This window comes from Octopus sinensis, linkage group LG5 (assembly GCF_006345805.1).
Source record: "Octopus sinensis linkage group LG5, ASM634580v1, whole genome shotgun sequence".
Taxonomy (NCBI): Eukaryota; Metazoa; Mollusca; class Cephalopoda; order Octopoda; family Octopodidae; genus Octopus; species Octopus sinensis.
Genome location: NC_043001.1, coordinates 1,759,931 through 1,782,582, shown reverse-complemented (window position 1 = coordinate 1,782,582; position 22,652 = coordinate 1,759,931). Strand labels below are relative to the sequence as shown.

Sequence of the window (22,652 nt, the reverse complement as noted above, 5' to 3'; positions counted from 1 at the left end):
ACAATCAAGTTACTAGATGGATCAAGATCACTAAGGTTCAAGTTGTTGACATCACCAAAGCCTGGAACCAGGTGGGCAACTTTATCAATTTCCTTGTCGTGCATCAGGATCACTAGTGTAGATACCTACACTGTTGTCAAGGTTTTTGCAACCAGAATGAATACAATCTGCCAAAGTGCCTTCCAATTTAGTTCTCTTATTCTTCCATTTTTCATTCCTGGCTGGTGTGAAATGTTTTTTCAAATGAGATTTACTTTCAGCCTTTTTCAAAGCCTCCCACTAAGAACAAACTGCATAAAATACAGAATAGACAAGACATCATAAAGTAATAAGTGCAGAATCTGTGGACAAAGTGGTGAAACTGTATAGCATATTACCAGCCAATGTACGCCCCTAGCCCAGAAGGAATATAAGAGACACCACGGCAATATAGCCAGGATTGTCCATTGGACACTCTGCAACAAGTATGGACTTGACAGAGCAAAAATTGGTACAACCACAAACCCAAAGTCATTATTGAAAATAGAAATGCAAAGATCCTATGGAATTTTATGATTCAGTGTAACCATGAGATAGAGAATAGGAAACCGGACATAGTGTTAATTGACAAAGAAAGCAAACAATGCTGGATCATTGATATAGCATGCCCGGCTGACAACAAGGTATGCAATAAGGAAGAAAGAAAAGTCGAGAGATATGACAGGTTAGCTTAGGAAGGTTTGCAGTTTGGTCGATGAAAAAGATAGCAGCAGTACCAAGAATAGTCAGAGCCCTGGGAACAGTGAGCAAAAATCTCGAGAAGTACATGGAACAAATGGAGGCTGCAATAAAGGTGGAGCACTTGCAGAAAGCAGCACTGCTTGGAACCACTCAAATACTCCGGATGGTGCTCGAAAAATAAGAAGTGATATCTTAGTTTACTGGTAGTGAACAGCTGACACTGTAGTACATCTCCAGCATTAGAAGCCGGGCAAAGGCAATAATAATAATAATAATAATAATAATAATAATAATAATAATAATAATAATAACTAGCAGTATCTGTGGAAATTTACTGTTATTTTAAAATTGTATGAGGAATTTGTATATTCTTTCAAACGTTTGAATCTTGAGATATGGAAATCCACATAGACAGTACTGAAGGGGCAATCAATCAATCGATCAATCGATCAATCAACCAATCTATTTATCTATCTATCTACCTATCTAGCAATCTACCTACCTACCTACCTACTTACCTACCTATTAACCTACCTATCTGTCTGAAAAATGTTGAAAAACAATGTCCACGCACCAATGTAAAATTCACAGAAAATGTAAAGTTCTGCAGTTCTTTATCTTTTCTCTTGGGTACTATAAAAAGAAAGCTTTTTTGTTTGTGCAAACGTACCTAGCCAATCTATGTACTCTTCCTCCATCTTTTAGTTTCTCTGTCAGTTTGAAAGGCACTGTTGTTGGATAAAGCATTATGTTTATTGTGTGGATTGTTTGGGTGTGGCAGAAGAGGAAGGGCAGTGATGTGCTAAAGCAAGACTGTGCCATCTCTCTTGTTACCATTAGTATTGGGCTGATGCCAGAGTATTCAATGCCTTAGCTCAATTATACAAGCGTGACCCTTCTCTCTTTTTATGACGATGTTGTAAGTACAGCCACAGACTGTAACAGTTCATAAAATACAACAATATTGCATCAATAGTTTAGCTTGCAATGATTCAATTTTCTGCTAAACTTTTGTTCAACCCATGGTAGTAATTCTTCAGTCACAGATATGGACATTAAGGCTACGATTAGAAATATATTTGCATACTTTCTTCTGTCCTATTCTTTATGTTCTTTGAAAATCCATCATTCTAGATGGATTGAATTTGTGGGATGCCCACAGATTTTAGTGCTCCAGGGATCCCATGGTTCCCCTTGTGTGTAGCACTCGCACTGATTTAGTGGATCCAATAAGATGGTGGACATTGATTTGACTACCAACTGTGTAACCACTTTTGGAACCCTAAACAAAGGTTAATTCATAAAGTGAAGAAGTTTTGTAGTTTCCATTTTGTACAGTTAATGCTAAGTATTTCATTAATCTGCAACACTGAACTAAAATAGGTTTTGTTATTGTTGATTTTTTTTTTTTTTTTTTTGCAGGTGATTGACTTTGGCAAAGTTGAACTCACCAAAATTATAAAGGAAAGCTTTTAACTATTTTGCAACTAGCCATTCTGGGAAAAGGAAAATTTCTTGACTTTTGAAAATCTGCTTTTTTGAAACTGCCAACATTTAACTTAAAATACTCCATTGTAATTTATGTATGAACTTAATATAGACAAAGCATAAAGGAGAAAAAATTAATTATTTTACTCAAAACTTTTGCTAATTAAAAACAAAAAAATTGAAACACATCAACAATGTATATTTCATTATAATATAACCACAAAAGGGTTTTCACTATATATTTACCAGCCAATGCATTATGGGACATGCCATCATAACTTACACAAAATGTATAAATTTGCAGAAGCTTCCAACCCATGCTAGCACCAAAAAAAGATACAGGTGCAGAATGGCTCCAAAACTAAGCAAATCAACAACAGTCAAAAACAAAAGAATTTAAAAGATTAAAAATTACAAAACAAATTAAAAATAAAAAAAAATTATCACAACATGAAAAGATATTTGGAAACAATTATTATTTTTTTGTTGTTCTTTTAAGAACCCGTCAACCTTCGAATTAAGACAGAGTCCACCACAACACTACATTAATCTTTCTTCACTGTCAAAACATTTCATATCTTTATTTCAATATCTTTCTACTTCAAAGACAATCATCATATACCACTTCAAATGAAAGAGTAGAGAAGGTTATCATAATTAAAATAGGATTTTCTCTCCAACATCTCTTCATCAGTAGATCATCAGAGCAAACGAGATGGTTGTTGGGGAAAATAAGGTTTGTATATCCTTTGTATTTTTATCTTACCCCTTGTTGCCTTCTATGTTTTCTTTTATTAGTTTATATTTATTTTCTCTTCAACTATTTATCTTTAGTTAATTAATTTATTTATTTGTTATCTTCTTCCAATGAAGAAATCAGTAATTATATTTTGTTTAAAAAGAAGACACAGACAACAAGATATTTTCCAAAAGCATTTTTCCAAAAACAACATCTTTAACGGGAATCCTATTAAACTAGTCAGAAACAAACATTAACTTTACTATTTCCACACATACATACGCTTTTTGAAAAAAAAACAAAAAAAAACTAATAACAATGATGATAATAATAATAATAATGATTAGTAGAAGAAGAAGAAGAAGAAGAAGAAGAATCATTTAACATCCATTTTTCACGCTAGCATGGTTTGGACGATTTGACTGGAGTCTGGAAGCCATGGAAGCTGCACCAGGCTCTAGTCTGATTTGGTAGAGCCTAATGATGATGATGATGGTGGTGGTGGTGGTGGTGGTGGTGGTGGTGGTGGTGGTGGTGGTGGTAGTAGTGGTGGTGGTAGTGGTGGTGGTGGTGATGATGATGATGATGATGCTAACAGCAATAACAACAACAACTGCAACAGTTCTTCAGTCTGGAGAGATTTTTGTTTTTTTCCCTTATTTCATCTTTAATAGAAATTCGATACATTTGTCTGTCAACTTTTCATGTGCATTTTTAATTCGTGGAAGAATGTAAGGAAGATTTAAACTCTAACAGGAAACTGAACTCGGATTTTTTTTTTTAGTGGTTGTTACAGTTGTTTTTAACCCAAGGTCAGTCCTGAACTGCAAACTTATATATCCAAGTCAATGAATTTCCTATCTTCTTACTCAAGTAAGAGTGTCCCAAACATAATATTCAATGTAAATAAGTTAGAAGAATAGGTTGTGTTTGGCTGCTATTTTTAGCAGAGGTGACTTAGTGCTAAACATCAATAAAGGGATTAGGTGCCTTGTGTTGATGTTACATTAAATATCTTTATACCAACTTATGTAAAATAGATGACCTTTTCCAAACCAATTCTTCACTCATTTCAAGATTCAAGATTCATAATAATCAGAGATGGAACTTTCTAGAATAAAGACTCATTCTTTGCTGTTTTTTTGCAAATATATTACAATGCTGATATTGATGCTAGAAATGGTTGTGTAAGAAGAGGATTTTTATGTATTGTTTATGAGTCTGATGAAATTCAAATACCATGATGACTTGAAGACTGAAACTTCCAGACTAACTCTGCATCTGAACGAGAGGAAACATTTTAAGATTACTGCTATATTCTCCCTCATTCAATATATCAGTCTTAAAATCTCAGATTCCCATTCTCTCCATGCCAAATAAATTTATCCAAACTTGTGAAATTTTCTATATAACTGTTGTTGACAGACAACAATTAATTTCCTAACATTCTCGTTTTTTTGGGGTTTTTTTTGACATATTTCAACATCAATCAGTTAACAGAGATTCAAGCAATCCTGATCTGAAAGATATTGATCATTCTAAACTATCTCCAAAGATCAAATTTCAAGAAGATATCTTAGTGGAAGCAGTCTGTGGATTTAGGAATGATATCATTGGTACAGAATCTGGTGATGAAAATATGAGGAATATTGATAATAAATGCGAAATTTCAAAGGAAAACCACAGAATAGAACTAAGAGGAAATTCATAAAATATGAAGTAAAAAGAATAGGTTTTATGAAAACAAAAAAATAAGGTGCTGTTTTTTAAGCCCTAGGTCAACACTGATCAAACAGATGTATGTTTAAGGTACTCAACCATGACCATCATTCCTTATTGTGAGGTATAGTTCATCCTGACAGAGCTGAGGAAAAGTGCCCCCCAGGGGCAATGGATTAATAGAACTGGAAGAATGTTGAACAAGATGGCTCCTGGTGTTTGTTCTGGATCATCGTGTTGTGAATTGAAACCCAACAATCCCCCACTTGGGTCAGGGATTAAGTCCAGTCCTTGCTTTCACACCACCACTTGACCCCTTCAGTGTTAAAAGGAAAATCCACTCTATTGCAAGCATTCAGCTCCAGTCTTTGGCTTGAAGACACCATCGTCTCAGAAGCTCTGTAAATGGTCATGGGCACTGTATTGTCTTCTTACCAAAAGATAGAAAAAATATTCACATTATCTAAGATGTCCTTCCATTTTCAAGACATGATTTGGGAAAGATTTGGCTGCAGTTTCTAGTAGGTCAAATAACCATGTAAGGGGATTACCTCATTAGCTTATTGAAATTAACATTTGAATCTTAGCTAAATCTAAAGAAATAATGAGTGTTTGTTCATTAACACCTGGAACATATCTGTATTGAGATATAATGGAGAAATTCCAACGTGTGATAAAGAAGTAAAGATTAAATTAGATTGGGAAACTCAGAATGATTGAATCATGATGAGATACAAAGTATTAGCCCTTACCAAAAGTGATGCTGACAGAATGAAAGGCAAATTCAAGTCAATACTGCTAAGGTTCATTATGACCAAGGTAATGAATTAACAATTTAAGAATAGGGTCATTGTAACCTTGCCTCAAAACCTGTGGTTTTCTGTCTATATCAGTGATTAATAAATCTATTTCATATAAAATATACAAACTGATCAATGGTCAATTTATTGGGAAGAACATACACAGTAAATTGTCAACATTGTATATTTATATTACTGTATATCAACACATATGCATATACAAACGAGGTCTGATCAATAAGTATCCGGACTGTTGCCATAGTAATGAAGCTAAAGCATGCAGAGTGCAGCTACTTGGCAAAACATTGACCTTGAAATTTGCTGTTTATGTGTACTAGATTTTAACCCTCTAGCTTACTTTCCCTGTTTACAGCAGTACTTGGAAGGAAGGTATGTAGCGTGTGATCATCGCATTGACCATAACAAAGAAAGTTGTCGTGACGATACCTGCTCAGAGGCCAACACAAAATTGCAGAAAGTGTATGGAGAGGAATGTATGAGCTACACACAAGTGTGTGAGTGGTTCAGAATTTTTAAGATGGCTGAAAAATGTCAATAGTGACAGACATTCTGGGAGACCTCCATCCAACAGGACTGAGAAAAACATCACAGACGTGCCTGCAGCTGTGAGGGGAAATCATTGAATCACCATCCGTGAGTTATCAGAGGATGTGCAGATTAGTTATGGTTCAGTCCAGTCCATTACTACTGAAGATTTGGGTATGGGACACACGTTTGCCAAGTTTGTGCCAAAACTGCTTTCAGCTGACCAAAAGGACATTTGGGTTTCAGTTGCATAAGATCTCTTGGATTGCATCGAGAACAATGAAAACTTTTTCAAAACTTTGCATAGGCCTCTGGACAGGTGTTGCCAAGCTTTTGGCAAAATTTGAAGCAGATTTTCTGCTCTGCATTCTCCGTCATGGTCAATGTGATGATCACACGCTACACATCTTCCTTCCAAGCACTGCTGTAAACAGTGGAAAAGAGGTAGAGTCTTAAAATTTAGAGCGTATGCACAACAGAGATCAAGTTCAATCTGTATCAAGCAGCTTTACTCTGTATGCTTTCGCTTCATCACTATGGCAACTTATTGATCAGACTACATACATACATAAAAACACACACACACACATATATATATATGATCAAATAGTGTTATCTCACAAATACACACACATATATATATATATGCATAGATATCATGGCTGATGCTTGTGTCACACAACTGGCACCCATGCTGGTGGCATGTAAAAAGCACTTTTCAAGCATTGGGCTTCACAGAGGCAATGACGAATGACCACGACCTTTGGTGTCTTGCTTGAGAAGAAGACCCATCAAGCCAAGTAAAATTATAGTTGTGACAGATACTGGTGTCATGCAAATGGTACCTGTGCCAGTGGCATGTAAAAGCACCCATTACACTCTTGGAGTGGTTGGCATTAGGAACGGCATGATACCAAATCAGACTGGGGTCTGATGCAGCCTTCCAGCTTGCCAGCCCTGGTCAAACCATCCAAACTATGCCAGCATGGACAACAGATGTTAAATGATAATGATGATGATGATGATAATGATATATATAATGACATGCTAGGGTAGAAAGAAAGTGTATTTCTAATGCAGCACTTTTTTGGAGGTCTGGAGGAGTGCCATTTTACCGTTTAACACCATAAATATTATGTAAATTGGGTAAGACTCCTTCGTGTATCACCTGATTGACTAGACTCTATCCAACACTCTCAGAAATGTTTAGCCTCTCTGCGGTGATTCCTGATGGGCTGGCCCTTTGACTGTCTCTATACCCTTAATTGCTTTATCTACCAAGGTACAGTTAATTTGGATAGCTGGTCCCTCTGCAGACTCTCTTTCTCCCATTCATTTTCTTCACTTAGCAACCTTTCATAGTGGCATCTCCAAGTCTCTTTCCCTGCTGCCTCATTAAATGCAAGTCAGCCATCATCCGTGCAGTCACATTTCTCTCCTATGACATCACAATTCCCTCTCTGTAAGATACATTGTCTTACAGCATAAAACAATTCAAGTCTTTGGTCCTCATGACACAAAACATTGGCAAATTTTTTCATATCTGCTTACCCACTGGCTAAATAAACTTGTCTCCTAGCTTCCCTTCAGGCAATACATATTTATATATGTATGTATGTAAACTTACTTGGAAATGGATGTGTCATGCTCAATTAAATGATAAATAATAAATAACATATAATATATATATATATATATATATATAATAATAAATATCAGGGAATAAATCCAAATTTACAGGGAAAAAATCAGATTTAGGATTAAATCCAATTTTATAGTAAAATATTATATAATATTAATTCGAGACAAAACCACTATTTTGTAAAACAAACAAGGAAAGACTTAATCAATACATAAAAATTTTTAATATAAAGAAATAAACCGCCACTACAATCGTTTCATGTCTTCAATGACATTCGTCAGGTGGATTTTCGATCTCCTAATCTGTTTTAATTTATGTATATATGGGTAAAGGACGTCACCAACAGTGCAAATAGCATGAAATACATAAACAAACAAGGGAAAACGAGTGAAATACGTAAACAGTGAGAAAAATGGAGAACAGGACAAGTAAACACAGAGAAAGGACCCCTCATCAGTTGTCAGCTGTCCATCTGCTCCTCATTTCAAGCATTCAATGACAATATGAGTCTTCAAACACCCTGAAATGTTTGTATTAGAGCTTCCGGCATGAATGCCAAGCAGCACAGCATGTCATTTCCAAATTTCTGGCTAAGTGAATGGTATCATGGTGCTGTTTTTTCTCACAGACAGTGCCCAACTGACCCTACTGTACTGTGTAGTCAACAAAATCAAAAACAAACAATGCACATGTGCGCAATTAAAAATATAAAATGGCGCCAGTTTACCCATCGCACTCTCTATATATTTTTGTATTATTTTAAACAAGAATATTATTGACAGTGTCTTTTAAATTTCAGTCAGTTTTTGATGGATAGAAACTGCATGAAGCCCTTTGTATGTGTGACTGTATATGTCTGTTTGATGTGAGTGCATATATATATATATATATATATATATAAAGAGAGGGTGGAAGAGAGAGGGTTAGCAATGTACTCCAAGTTGTCTCACCTTTGGTTTATCCGAACAGTGGAGGAGGAAAGGGAACCTGAGTAGTTACCTGATTAGGGAGAAGCTATGAGTTGAGTGGGTCTGGTGGGGGGGGGTGTGCTAAATATAATTATAAATTCTAATTTAAAATATAGGGAAGAATGTAAAATGCTACGATATTCCTTGATAAGTATCTAAATATTGAAAATATAATTAGAATCAGAAGGCAGCGTGAGCAGGTGTGTGTATGTTTGAATAGGAACCTTCCTATATTCTCGCACTTGAAGGAACAATGCAGGCACGGGAGAAATAATTCATTGCACCTGGAAAAGGACAAGAGAAGAGCAAGTGGAAGCTTTCAATATGGCAGCCGAAGGTGGAACTGAATAATAAATATGTGGCTTTTAGTTTCACTTAAATATAAAAGTATAACACACACACACACACACACATGCACACAGACACACACACACACACACATGCACACACACACACACACACACTCACAGATGCACACACACACACTCACACATGCACACACACACACACACATGCACACACACATAGACACAGACACACACACACGCGCACACCAGCATCACCTCTTTAGATTCTAACTCCCTCTAGGAAAAAAATTCTTTATTGAACTTCCTATATTTGCTTTCTATGGAATAAAAGAAAGTTGTTGACGGGAAAGGTTCGACTCACTCGTATATAATGAAGATGTTGTCTGTCTTTTAAAATTAAAAATATTCTTCTCATATCTTTCCAATTATAGCTGAACTAACATTTTAATAAGATGAAGAAACTTGGATGCATATTAACCGCTTTGCAAAAGTCAAATAAACTGTTGTATTCCCCATCACTGAGAAACCCCCTCACCTCCCCCCCTATAACTCAAGTCTTCTATAAAGCTTCATCAATGCACCTCTCTTCCTTAAAGTGAATCAAATCTTCCTTAGAATCAGAAAAAGTCATGGGGTATAATCACAGTTAGACACGCACATGATAGGGTTCTATAAGGGAAAGAAAATGGTCCTTCAAATTCAAGTACTGCCCAAGGGTATCCTTGGGCATTATGTTAATGAAATTTCTTTTAGTTTTTCGTTTAACTTTTTCCATTTTTCTTTTGGTGTTTTTCTTACCTTTCTCCATCTAATTCCTCCCCACCAAAATAAAGTCAATTATTGAAGTGAAAGTCTAACTTGAAATGCAACATTTTTAAGCATTCACCACTTTTTTACCTGTATTTAAGTATATTTTTATTCCTGTTTCTCATTTTCCCTGTAACTCCATTCTTTTCACATGGAAATGTTCTTTACAAGTTAAAAATGGTAAAACAATAAATTGTCAGATATATTATTTTATTTACATTATTTACATTTGACTGATATTTGTCCTCATCTTGTTTGTTGTTAACAAAACGTTTCAGCTGATATACCCTCCAGCCTTCATCAGGTGTCTTGGAGAAATTTCGAACCTGGGTTTCATTCCTAAGATATTTTTCCATGTTGTTGTTATTATTATTATTATTATTATTATTATTATCATTCAGGTCACTGCCTGGAATCAAACTCGGAATCTTGGGGTTAGTAGCCATATGCACATGCTGCTAACACTGCATTCTAATTCTAATAGTATTTTAATTATTAACTTTTTGTGATGATGATCCTCATCACCATCATCATCCTTTAATGTCCGTTTTTTCCATTCTGGCATGGGTTTGACAGCTTGACAGGATCTGGCAATCTGTAACATGCTCCAGGGTCAGCTTTGGCAATGGTTTCTATGGATGGATGCCCTTCCTAATACCAAACACTTTATAGAGCGTACTGGGTGCCTTTTCTCTACCACTAACTCTATAGAAAACAGTATAGCAATTAAAATGATATCATTTTGAAAATGAAAATTACAATGTATTATTTAAAGAGCTTCAATTATCACATTTATGCTTTAAACCTAATAATAAACTTAGAATAGGCTCCAAGGGCTAGGTTTTGCACCGTGAAATTGAACTTAGTTAACTTCTTAACCATACAGTCATGTCTGCCTTTCTGTATAAACGGTGTCTAGTTAATCCCATTGACTTCAATGAATGACTCGTGTATAATTTATTGACCCTGAAAAGTTGAACAACAAAAGCTGTCAACACCCCGGATTGAACTCAGAGCATAAGGACCCAGAACAAATATTACTAAACATTTTTTTCTGACATTCTAAAGATTCTGTCAACCAATATGCAACATTTTGTCCAAATTCCAAATCAAAACTTTCCACAAAGTTCTCCACAATCCTGTATAAATTAGGAATAAAAGGATTTCATTGTTAAGATCAAAACAATATATAAGTTTTTCGCAACTCTCTCAAAGTCATTAATATATTTCTGTTGTCCATAATGCTTGTCTTGTAACATTAATCATAGGTTAGAATACCTCCAAATTGATTACATATTAGTCATACCTTTATTGGCATTTAGCATATATATTTCTCCTTAAAAAATAAAGCCCTGCTTGCAGACATTTATTCATTCTTATAGAGTATTGTTTAGTGGTGTTGAACAGTCAGAATGAATTTTAGTTTGTCTCGGCAAGTTGTCGGCAGCTTCATTAGAAATTAAATGCAATAATTTTGAATGCTGGCAGCATTCACAGTTCATTTGCCTATTTTTATTAAATATTTTACATCAATATTACGAAGTGCGTAAAAGTAACCCATTCTTAAATATGGCTGGAATTAATAAAAGAAAAAGAATTGACAGAGACAGCTCTTTGTTCAATAAAAAATGGACAGATAATTATTTTTTCATAGAAGTAAATGGAAATTCTGTGTGTCTTATTTGTTAAAGATTTGGTTGCAGTTTATGATGATAAAAAAGTGGTTTTAAACTCTTCTGTTTGACCAAGCATCCTGAATATAAAAAAAACTGAAAGGGACTTGGCATTTAGACAAGCCAGCATTTCCCAAGAATCTTTATGTAAACAGCAATCTATTTTCAAAAATACATATTAATGAAAATACTTTTGCAATGTAAGCAAGTTATGAAGTGTGTAAGCTAATTGCCAAGAAAATGAAGCTGCATGTTGAAGGCAAGTTTATTAAAAAGTGAGTGCATATTTGCTGTTGCATGAATTTTAATTCCAGAAAATGTCAAATTGTTTGAGAATATTAGTTTATCACGTATCTCACAGTGTAAATGACATGGCTCGCTGTATCCAAGAATCCTTAAAGCTCACAGCATCATAATGTGTGTTTTATTTAAAAGCTGTAGATAAGGCAACAGATATGGAAACCACAGCCTGGTTGGTTGCCTTTACAAATAATGGCAAACTTGGAGAAGATTTATTTGGACTAACAAAGGTGAAAGTCTTTTTCTTGTGTTCAAATAAACAGTAATCATCATCATCGTCGTCTTCATCATCATCATCGTCATCTTCATCATCATCATCATCATCATCATCATCATCATCATCATCATCATTGTTTTAACAATGTCTTCACCATATTCATTGTTGTCATCATCATCATCATCACCATTGTTTTAACATCTACTTTTCCATGCTTGTAACGACCATGACTGGGTCATACAAGAGTAAGTTGGAGCCGGTTTCTCAAGAACTGCATCGACTTTCTGAGGCCAACTCCCATTGGTTTTCAAAGTGAAAGAATAATATCCGACTTGGTCAAACAACAAACAGTCTGAATATGTTACCACAGAGAACTGAAAATACATGGTATATGAATGAGCCTCTTGTTTACAACCAGGAAATCACTCACGCAAACATACAAACAGACACACAAGCACACACACATACACACACATGTATAGGTGACTGGCATCTTTCAGTTTTCCTCGACCAAATCCACTCACAAGGCTTTGGTCAACCAATATGAACAGATTTTCCCACCCTTAAATTTACTCAAGACTTCCAGAGAAGAACATTTTCCAACTAAGAATTGTTACACCATTGATCCCATTTCATTTCAAGACCAAAAAAAGAATCAATGTTTTGATTAAGCTTAATCAGTCTCTAACAAGCTTTCATTAAATTCTGAAGCATTGCACTCTGTGGTTTCTTTGGTGGTTTTAATATTTTAAATCATCGTTAATATTTAGTTAATTAATGTACTGTAACACTTTAATTAATGCTGATTAATGTAAGTGCATGCAGGCCTGTGAATTTGCTTAATTAAACATTCATCATTTTCTCAGCAGATGAGATTGTGTTGTTGAAGAATTCGTTTTACAATCACTTGGTTCTAGGTTCATTCTTGCTAAACAGCACCCAAGACAAGAGTCTTCTACAACAACACTAAACCACCAAATGCTTTGGGAAGGAATTTGGTTGGCGGAAACTATACAAACTTAATACAATATTAAGGTGGCAAACTGGCAGAAACGTTAGCGTGCCGGGCAAAATGCTTAGCAGTATTTTGTCTGCCGTTACATTCTGAGTTCAAATTCTGCCGAGGTCGACTTTGCCTTTCATCCTTTTGGGGTCAATAAATTAAGTACCAGTTGTGCACTGATGTAATCGACTTAATCCCTTTGTCTGTCCTTGTTTGTCCCCTCTATTTTTAGCCCCTTGTGGGCAATAATGAAATAGGAAACTATACAAAGCTCACTGTATGTGTGTGTGTGTGTGTGTGTGTGTGTGTGTGTGTGTGTGTGTGTGTGTGCGTGTGTATGTGTGCGTGGGTGCGTGTGTGCACGTGTGTGTGTGATTGTATGAAAAGTCAGAGTTACTACTGTTTCCCCTGCTGTTATTTCCTTGCTCAAAAATCATCTGGTAACTCTGCACTTTCAAAGACTTGTGTAATAAAAAAAAATCCCTACTTGAAAAGGACAAGAGTTAGCGGCAGGAAGAGCATCCAGTTAGTGTAGAATAACAGATGCAAAATAAGCATAAAAGAAAAAGAAACAGTCATATGCCTGCTAGAAATTGCAACCAAATCTCTCTCAAATCATACCCTATCACCTTAAAAGAACAAAAACAACTCTACAATCCTGGATATACTTCAAGTGACAAATAGGAAGCTGGAATGGTCATGTCTTGAATGTTTATTCATCGAGGGTTGATATGGAGATAAGCAATGACAACAACAACAACAACACTTCATCATTGTCCCCCAGATTCACATCCCCACCCCTCACTCTCAGATTACTCCTGTCTTTGGCAATATTTTCCCTGCAAACCTCAGCATACAAAATTATGTTTAAACTGAACATCAACCACATCGATCTCACTTGTCGGAAGAGTGGGGAAAGGGGTCAAAAGGTCAGCAAAGGTCATGAACACCAACATCTCAACTGAAACTGAATTTTCAATTTTTTTAAATGATTTCTTTCACTCCCCGCTCATGCAATTTATTCTCTTAATAGCAAATAATATTAATGATGAAGCTGATGACAGTGATGATGATGACGACAACAACAATGACAACGATGACGACGATGACGATGATGATGATGACAATGATGATTATGACAATGATGGTGATGATGATGATGATGGTGGTGATGATGATAACGGGGATGTATTTATTTGCCATGATAATATTAATAATGATAATAATTACTATGATAATGGTGATGATGATGATGATTTTTATGTTGAATTAATATCTTCATTTCTCCTTTCAAAATTTTCTATAAAATTATTCCCAACTGAAAACTTTTTTTTACTTTTATATTTCTAAAAATATTGAAATTATCAGAGCATTGTAGAGATTTATTAAAAATGTTGATTGATTATTTATCATTGTGGACTGAGAAATAATTGTACTCCGGCAGTGTGACCATTGATGACATTGCTTAAATGAGATTTATTGCCAACGATGATCTGTTATATTTTAATTTTTATGATTTGATGCCCTTCTTAAACAATAATTATTCAACTATAAAGTTTGGTTTATAAGTGAAGCATGGATGTGACTGTGTGCTCAAGAGATTTCATTCCCAACCATAAGGTCCTGGGTTCAGTCCTGCAGTGTGTGGCACATAGGGCAGGTGTTTTCTATTTAAGCCTTAGTTATCATACACAGAAACTAAAACAATCCCTTTGCACACACACACATTTGCACACATGCACACACACACACATACGTACACACACACACATACGTACACACACACACATACACACATACACACACACACACACACACATGTACACACACATCTTACTTTAACTCAAGTTCCTTTCTTTTCTAACTGGGCCATCTTTGTTTCTCTTCTACAGCAAGACACTTGTCTCTGCCCCTCTATACTTCTAATCTCTCATCAACTGCCACAAAGACACGCCCCTCTATACTTCTCCCTCCTCCTTGTCAAGGGCTTTTTTGCCTTGCAAGGTACTTGGTAATGGTGTCATGTAAAAAGCACCTAACACTCTCTGTAAAGTGGTTGGTGTTAAGAAGGTCATCCAGTGATAGGAACCATACCAAAACTAACAATGGAACCTGGTGCTCTATTGTCTGTTTTAACATGTTTTCTATGGTGGTGGCCACCACTTCTCTCTTTGGATCCTTGACTTCTGTTTTGTAACTTCGTTTCTGTAACCTTTTCCTAATTATAGTTCAAATGCTGAATTCCCTTTAAGTATAATAAGGATCTTGGAGAGTTGTAAAGCTTATTAGGATTAAGTTAATATATATACTTAAAATAGGGCATTGAGCTGGCAGAATCGTTAGCACACCAGGCAAAATGTTTAGCGGAATTTTTGTCAGTGTTTACATTCTGAGTTCAAATTCCACCAAGGTCGACTTTGCCTTTCATACTTTCAGGGTCAATTAAATAAGTACCAGTTACGCACTGGGGTCAATGTAATCAACTTAATCTCTTTGTATGTCCTTGTTTGTCTGTTCTATGTTTAGCCCCCTGTGGACAATAAAGAAATAATTATACATACTTGAAATAGCCTTAGATAAACATATCCATGTGCATAGCATTCATAACGTATATACAAATGTAGAAGAACATAGCTATAATATTCTCGTAGAAGATTTTGGGTTAACAAACCAGGACTTTCCTTAGAATGTCAGTGGATCACCAGGCACCATATTTCAACCTGATTTGGTTTCCTTAGGGATAAATACCCCTGATACACTACCTCGATGATAAATACCCCAGACATTCTAAGCTAAATCAAAAATGCTTGTTCCAATAAAAAAAAAAAAAAAAGAATTACTGATATCACTTAGAAGACAAGTTCACAAAAGTTTTTATATTCTGAAGTATGATGGAAGATTTTCATTGAAATAGTAACACTTTGAAACAAGAGAGTTCTCTCATAAGAGTGGGATTAATCTCAACGGAGTTGGTGTCAGAATGTTTAGTAAGCAGAATGTTTTGTTAATTTGACCCTGTTGAAAAAGACATTTAGAAAAAAAAAATCAAACAACCCTCAGTAAATCAACAGAAAGTGTTGCAACAATGACCATTAAAGGCCTTGATGTTGACATTAAAAACCATTTCTTATTAATGAAGTCATATATCTTCTACCTTCAACAATATTCCCAGCTCTATACGGATATGATGGAGAGTAATTAGAAAGCCAAGGTAAATAAGAAGATCATAAAAATATAATGAAAAAATGACAACAAATATAATAGCTAAGCCAGATTAATTGTATTTTTTAATGAAACAAAACATCAAGGTAAGCTAAAACTTATTCGGCTCCAGGGAAATGGTATTGCGTGTGTGATTCATTGAAAAAACCAACAGGTATTTAGGATTACCATGGGTGAATTGTTTAGTAATTTGTAAGAGGAAAAGTCAACGATATTTAATTACAGCAATACTGGCAAGATGGATGGATATTTTAGAAAGTGACACATACCCCGACAGCCACCACCACCACCACTATATACACCCTAGGTTATTGACTACTCTCTACATTTACTCTCCTATCCCCACTACTCAATCACCATCCCATCTCTGGCCTTTCTGCTGTCATTGCTCTTTTCACATTCTCCTCTTATTCAATGCACCTTAGGTTGCTGGGGATTGACCCCACCCCCCATATCCTGTATACAAGATACTTTACACTTATACTGGAGCAAATGGAACCCTTTTGTACCCCTCTCTACAGGTGAATTGTGTGCAAGGCTACCTGTCTAGGCTGGTATCACAAGAATGCTCCCAAGTAAACACTGTAAAGGGATAGACAAATGAGCTAAGAAGGGGTAGAGTTGTGAGATCCTTTTCACCTTTTCAATGCCAACCCACTTAAGACCACCCCTGATTCTATGATACAGCTCTCTGATTCAAAACTATTTAAATTAAAATCCTCCATTATTTTGTTTCAAACTTCAAATTAATAACAATTTGTTTTGCTAAATACTTTATTATTTTCAAAATAATTAAAAACGAGTATTTCTCTAGAAATATGGTAAGAAAAAGGTTATTCCTATTTCACCAAGGTCTTTTCCACCCTACTATAACTGATGCCACAAGAAAAATTTATCCAATACATTTTGTTGGTGATAAGCAGGGCATTCACTCCTAGAAAATCATGTCTAAGCATCAATTTTAGGGTTTTAAATAAGTTAGCACAGGCAAATCATATAGGTATAAACTCTTCTGGGAAGGTAATAGTGATTGAATAGGGGGTGTGGGCATACTTCTTGCAGAGAAATGGGTAGATAAAGTCATAGAGGTAGTGAGGGTGTGCGATAGAGTACTTAAACTCAGGCTAGTCTGGCAGAATTGTATAGCTATAATTATCTCTGCCTACGCCCCACAAGTGGGCAGTTTTATGATATTCTTCTGTGAGCTACCTCAGAGATGAGGGACAATGATCTCATCTTTGTGGGTTGAGATTTTAATTGGCATGTCAGATAGCAACCTGGTATCTTCCATGTGGTACATGGGGACCATGGAGTTGGTACCAGAAATGAAGAAGGAACTAGGCTCCTGGAGTTCTGTGATGCAAATAACCTTTTGATCTGCAACACCAACTTCAGGAAACCACCTGATAACCTATCAGTCAGGTAACTCTGCTAGCCAGATTGATTTAATTCTCACCAGACAGCAGGAACATGGTTGCTCTTAAATACAAAGACCTTCCCTGGTGAAGAATGTACCCCCCAGCATAGACTAGTTATTAGTAACTTTAGACTTAAGGCCAGAAAGATGCCAAAAAGCAGACCAATCTGGAAAAGAAGGACTTGGAAGCGAAAGAACCCTTCACATGGTCAGAGACTGGGAGATATCCTTACCAAGAAATTTGATAGGGAGGAGGAGTTACAGTCCTGTGACATAGAAGACAATTGGGAATTCCTGTGAGACAGCTTGCTGAGTGCCACAGACCAAATCTGTGACTGGTGCAAAGTTCCTTCCAGACCTAGGGTAACAAGGTGGTGTAACAATACTGGAGACAGTGCCATTAGAGCAAAGAAACGGGCTTGGAAGGCCTGGAATAGTTAGGGGAAGCAGGAGAATGTATCAGCCAAAAGGAAAGCTAGGAGACAGGTATACATAGCCAAGGAGTAGCAGAAAAGAAGTTTGCCTATGTTCAGCAACGTGAGAACCACAGAACTGGAGTATTTTGGATTGCAAGACGGTGTGTGAGAGAACACCGTAATGCTATAGGAGAAAAATGTGTATGCATGGATGATGGTGCCCTTGCATTTAATGATTCTGCAAAGAAAGAAGCTTGGAGATGCTATTATGAAAGACTGCTGAATGTGGAGAAGGAATGAGAGGAGGAGAGTCTGCCAAAGGTTGACCCAATTGAGGGACCAGCTACCTGAATCAACATTACCCAGGTAGAAAACCAATTAAGGATATGACTACAAAGAAAGCACCTGGCCCATCAGGAATCACTGCTAGGATGCTTATAATATGAGGTGGTGTGGGTTATGGTCTTGCCCCCAACATCGTAAGTCAGGTACTTCATAAAGGAGCCATACCCAGTGACTGGTGTAGCAGCACCATAGTCAACTGCTACAGAGGTATCAAAGTATTGGATCATGTGATGAAAGTTATGGAGAGGGTCATAGCCCAACTAATTAGGGAGAAAGTTAGCCTAGATGAGATGCAGTTTAGGTTTGTGCCAGGCAGAAGCACCACTGATGCTATATTTCTGGTAAGGTAACTGCAGGAGAAATATCTAGCCAAAGATAAACTTCTGTACTTAGCTTCTGTTGACTTGGAGAAAGCCTTTGACAGAGTCATCCAATCCCTTATCTGGTGGTTAATGTGGAAACTAGGGATAGACAAGTGGTTGTTAAGTGCTGTACAATCCCCGTACAGGGAGGATGTTGGTAAGGTGAGGGTTGGCAACGAGTATGGTGAAGAATTCCAGGTAGAAGTAGGGGTTCACCAAGGTTCAGTCGTCAGCCATTCTTATTCATCATAGTCCTCCAGGCAATAATAGAGGAATTCAAGACAAGCTGCTCCTCTATGCTGATGACTTTGCTCTAACAGCTGAGTCACTGCCAGAACTAGAGACAAAGTTTAGGGTGTGGAAGCAAAGTCTAGAATTGAAGGGTCTTAGGGTTAACCTAGCAAAAACCACAGTCTTAGTAAGTAGGAAGACTGACAAATCACAAACACCTTCAGGTAGAAGGCCTTGCTTGATCAGTAGAAAAGGCATGGTTAGAAACTCTACCCAATGTACCCGGTGTAAGCTATGGACACATCAAAGGAAGGTTAACCGGAAAGATAGTTTTTGTATGTGGCAGATGCACAGGGGCAATAAACACTGAAGATGTACAGAAAACAGATTCCATCACATGCCAGGGAGAAAAACTAGAAGTAGTTGATAACTTCTGTTACCTAGGCAAACAAGTCTGTAGTGGGAGTGGTTGCTCTGAGAGTGTAGTGGCTAGAAAAGAATAGCCTGGGCAAAGTTCAGAGAGCTCCTACCTCTGCTAACAACAAAGGACCTCTCGCTCAGAGTAAAAGGTAGACTGTATGATGCATGGGTGTGAATTACCATGCTACACAGCAGTGAAACATGGGCCATGTCTGCTGAGGACATGTGTAGGCTTGAAAGAATTGAAGCTAGTATGATCTGCTGGATGTGTAATGTCAGTGTGCACACACGATAGAGTGTAAGCACCCTGAGAGAAAAGTTGGACACAAGAAGCATCAAATATGGTGTGCAAGAGAGACGACTGCACTGGTATGGTCATGTATTATGTATGGATGAGAACAGCTGTGTGAGGAAATTCCACACCCTAACTGGGGAAGGAACCTGTGGAAGAGGTAGACCCAGGAAGATATGGGATGAGGTGGTGAAGCATGACCTTTAAACGTTCGGCCTCACAGTGGCAATGACAGGAGACCAAGACTTTTGGAAATATGCTGTGATTGAGAAGACCTAGCAACTAAAGTGAGATCACAGCTATGGTCAATGCTAGTGCTGCATGTCTGACCCATTTAAGAGTATTTATTTAGCAGACTGGTATTACTTAAGATTAGGAATACTTAAGATTAGATTAGTGCTCAATCATGGGTTAGCAACCATTATCTCGGCCTATGTCCCTCAGCCAGGGCTACCCGATGGACAGAAAGACCGATACTATGACTCCCTTTTGCAGACTACCGCATTGACGAATGACAGGGACCTTCTTTTTGTGAATGGTGACTTCAATGGACATGTTGGACAACATGACAGGGGCTTCCATGGCATACATGGAGGCTACGGTTTTGGCTCTCACAATGAGGAGTGAACCAGGCTGCTGGAGTTCTGTGACGCAAATGATCTTATGGCTTGCAATACTAACTTCAGAAAACCTGCCAGCCACCTAGTCACCTACCGCTCTGGCAGACACACTAGTCAGATCGACTACATCCTCACCAGAAAAAGGGAATAATGGCTGCTTATAAATACCAAAACCTTCCCAGGCAAAGAATGTACCCCACAACATAGACTAGTAGTTAGTGACTTCAGGATCAGGGTTAAATGGATGCCCAGAAGACAACCAGCAAGGAGAAGAAGGGTCTGGAGACTTAAAGATCCTGCAAATGGACAGAGATTTAGAGACATATTACTTGAAGCCTTTGATGAAATAGAAGGGGATATTGCTTCACATGGTCTAGAAGACAACTGGAGGTTCCTATGGGACAACCTGCTAAGGGCCACCGACCAGATCTGTGGATGGTGCAAAGTCCCCTCCTGACTCAAAATAACGTGGTGGTGGAACAATGTTGTTGACAGGGCTATTAGACAAAAGAAACAGGCTTGGAAGGACTGGAAGAACGGTGGTAGCAGGGAAGTGTATCAGACTGCCAGAAGGGAAGCTAGGAGGCAGGTATATTTAGCCAGAGGGGAAGCAGATAAGAAAAAATTTGCCAATGTTCTACACCGTGAGGATGAAAGACTTGAGGTATTTCGTGTTGCAAGACAGTATGTGAGAGAGAATTGTGATGTGGTAGGAGAGAAATGTCTTCGCATGGATGATGGTTCACTTGCGCTAAATGAGGATGCAAAGAGAGAGGTTTGGAGACATCATTATGAGAGGCTGCTAAATAAGGAAAATGAATGGGATAAAGAGAATCTGTCGAACGTCAACCCAACAGAGGGACCAGCTGTCCGAGTTGACAGTTCCTTGGTAGTTAAGGCAATTAGAAGCATGAAGACAGGGAAAGCCCCAGGCCCATCAGGAATTACTGCAGAGATGCTTAAAATATCTGGCAGTGTTGGCTATAGCCTAGTCACCCGTATAGTTAACCAGGTGATACACGAAGGAGTCATACCCAATGACTGGTGTAGCAGCATAATAGTCAACTGCTACAAAGGTAAAGGTGACATTTTAGATACAAATAATTACAGAGGTATCAAGCTGTTGGATCAGGTAATGAAGGTTACGAAGAGGGTCATAGCCCAACTGATTAGGGAGAGAGTCAGCTTGGATGAGATGCAGTTTGGTTTCATGCCAGGAAAAAGCACCACTGATGCTATATTTCTGGTTAGACAGCTGCAGGAGAAATACCTAGCCAAAGATGGCTTTTGTTGACCTTATCTGGTGGTCAATGAGGAAACTAGGGATAGATGAATGGATAGTGAGAGCTGTGCAAGCCATGTACAGGGATGCTGTAAGTAAGGTGAGGGTTGGTAACGAGTACAGTGAAGAATTCAGGGTAGACGTAGGGGTCCACCAAGGTTCAGTCCTCAGACCCCTCCTATTTATCATAGTCCTCCAAGCAATAACGGAGGAATTTAAGACAGGATGCCCCTGGGAGCTCCTCTATGCTGATGACCTTGCTCTAATAACTGAGTCACTATCAGAATTAGAGGCGAAGTTTCAAGTGTGGAAACAAGGATTAGAATTGAAGGGCCTTAGAATCAACCTAGCTAAAACCAAAGTCCTAATATGTAGGAAGGCAAGCAAACCACAAATCCCTTCAGGTAGATGGCCCTGCTCAATCTGTAGTAGAGTTGTAGGTAGAAACTCTATAAGATGCACCCAGTGTAAGCTATGGACACATAAGAGGTGCGGCAATATCAAAGGAAGACTAACGGGGAATATAGTTTTTGTATGTGGCAGATGCTCGGGAGCAATAAACACTGAAAATGCACAGAGACCAACTTCCACCACATTCCATTGTTGCCAGTACTGCCTGACTGTTTCTCAAATTTTCAAAATTTTTATGTTGTAAATAGAAAATAAACTTTTTCACAAAAGTTCCAAATGGCACATTAATTCTTATTAGAATCAAAGATTATTAAATCCAGTCCATTTGACTTGCTACCCAAACTATTCCAAGATATTTCTTTCTTCACTTAATAATGACTTATGTTCAATTAACAATTTTATTGTTTGTTATCATATATTTCCCTTTAATGCCGATGAGCTGACGGAATCATTAGCATTCTGGACGAAATGCCGCATAGCATTTTGTCTGTCTTTACATTCTGAGTTCATATGCTGCTGAGGTCGACTTTACATTTCATCCTTTCAGGGTCAATAAAAAAAGACCAGTTGAATATTGGGGATCAATGTAATAAAAAAAAAATGCTGGCCTTGTGCCAAATTTGAAGCCATTGTGCTTTCTTTCCTCTTCTTCCCCATTCTGGAACCTTCCTTACACCACCCTGTCAGCTGACCTTTATTATACT

General features: G+C 37.4%; 1 long non-coding RNA gene across 1 annotated transcript; it reads right to left on the bottom strand.

Moving 5' to 3' along the window:
* Positions 1 to 205: 205 nt before the first annotated feature.
* Positions 206 to 17,713, bottom strand: LOC118763467. Its single transcript, XR_004999225.1, has 3 exons — positions 17,703 to 17,713; positions 15,091 to 15,097; positions 206 to 279 (listed from the first exon to the last, which is right to left on the bottom strand). It is a non-coding gene; the product is annotated as an uncharacterized LOC118763467 (long non-coding RNA).
* Between the last annotated feature and the right edge of the window lie 4,939 nt (positions 17,714 to 22,652).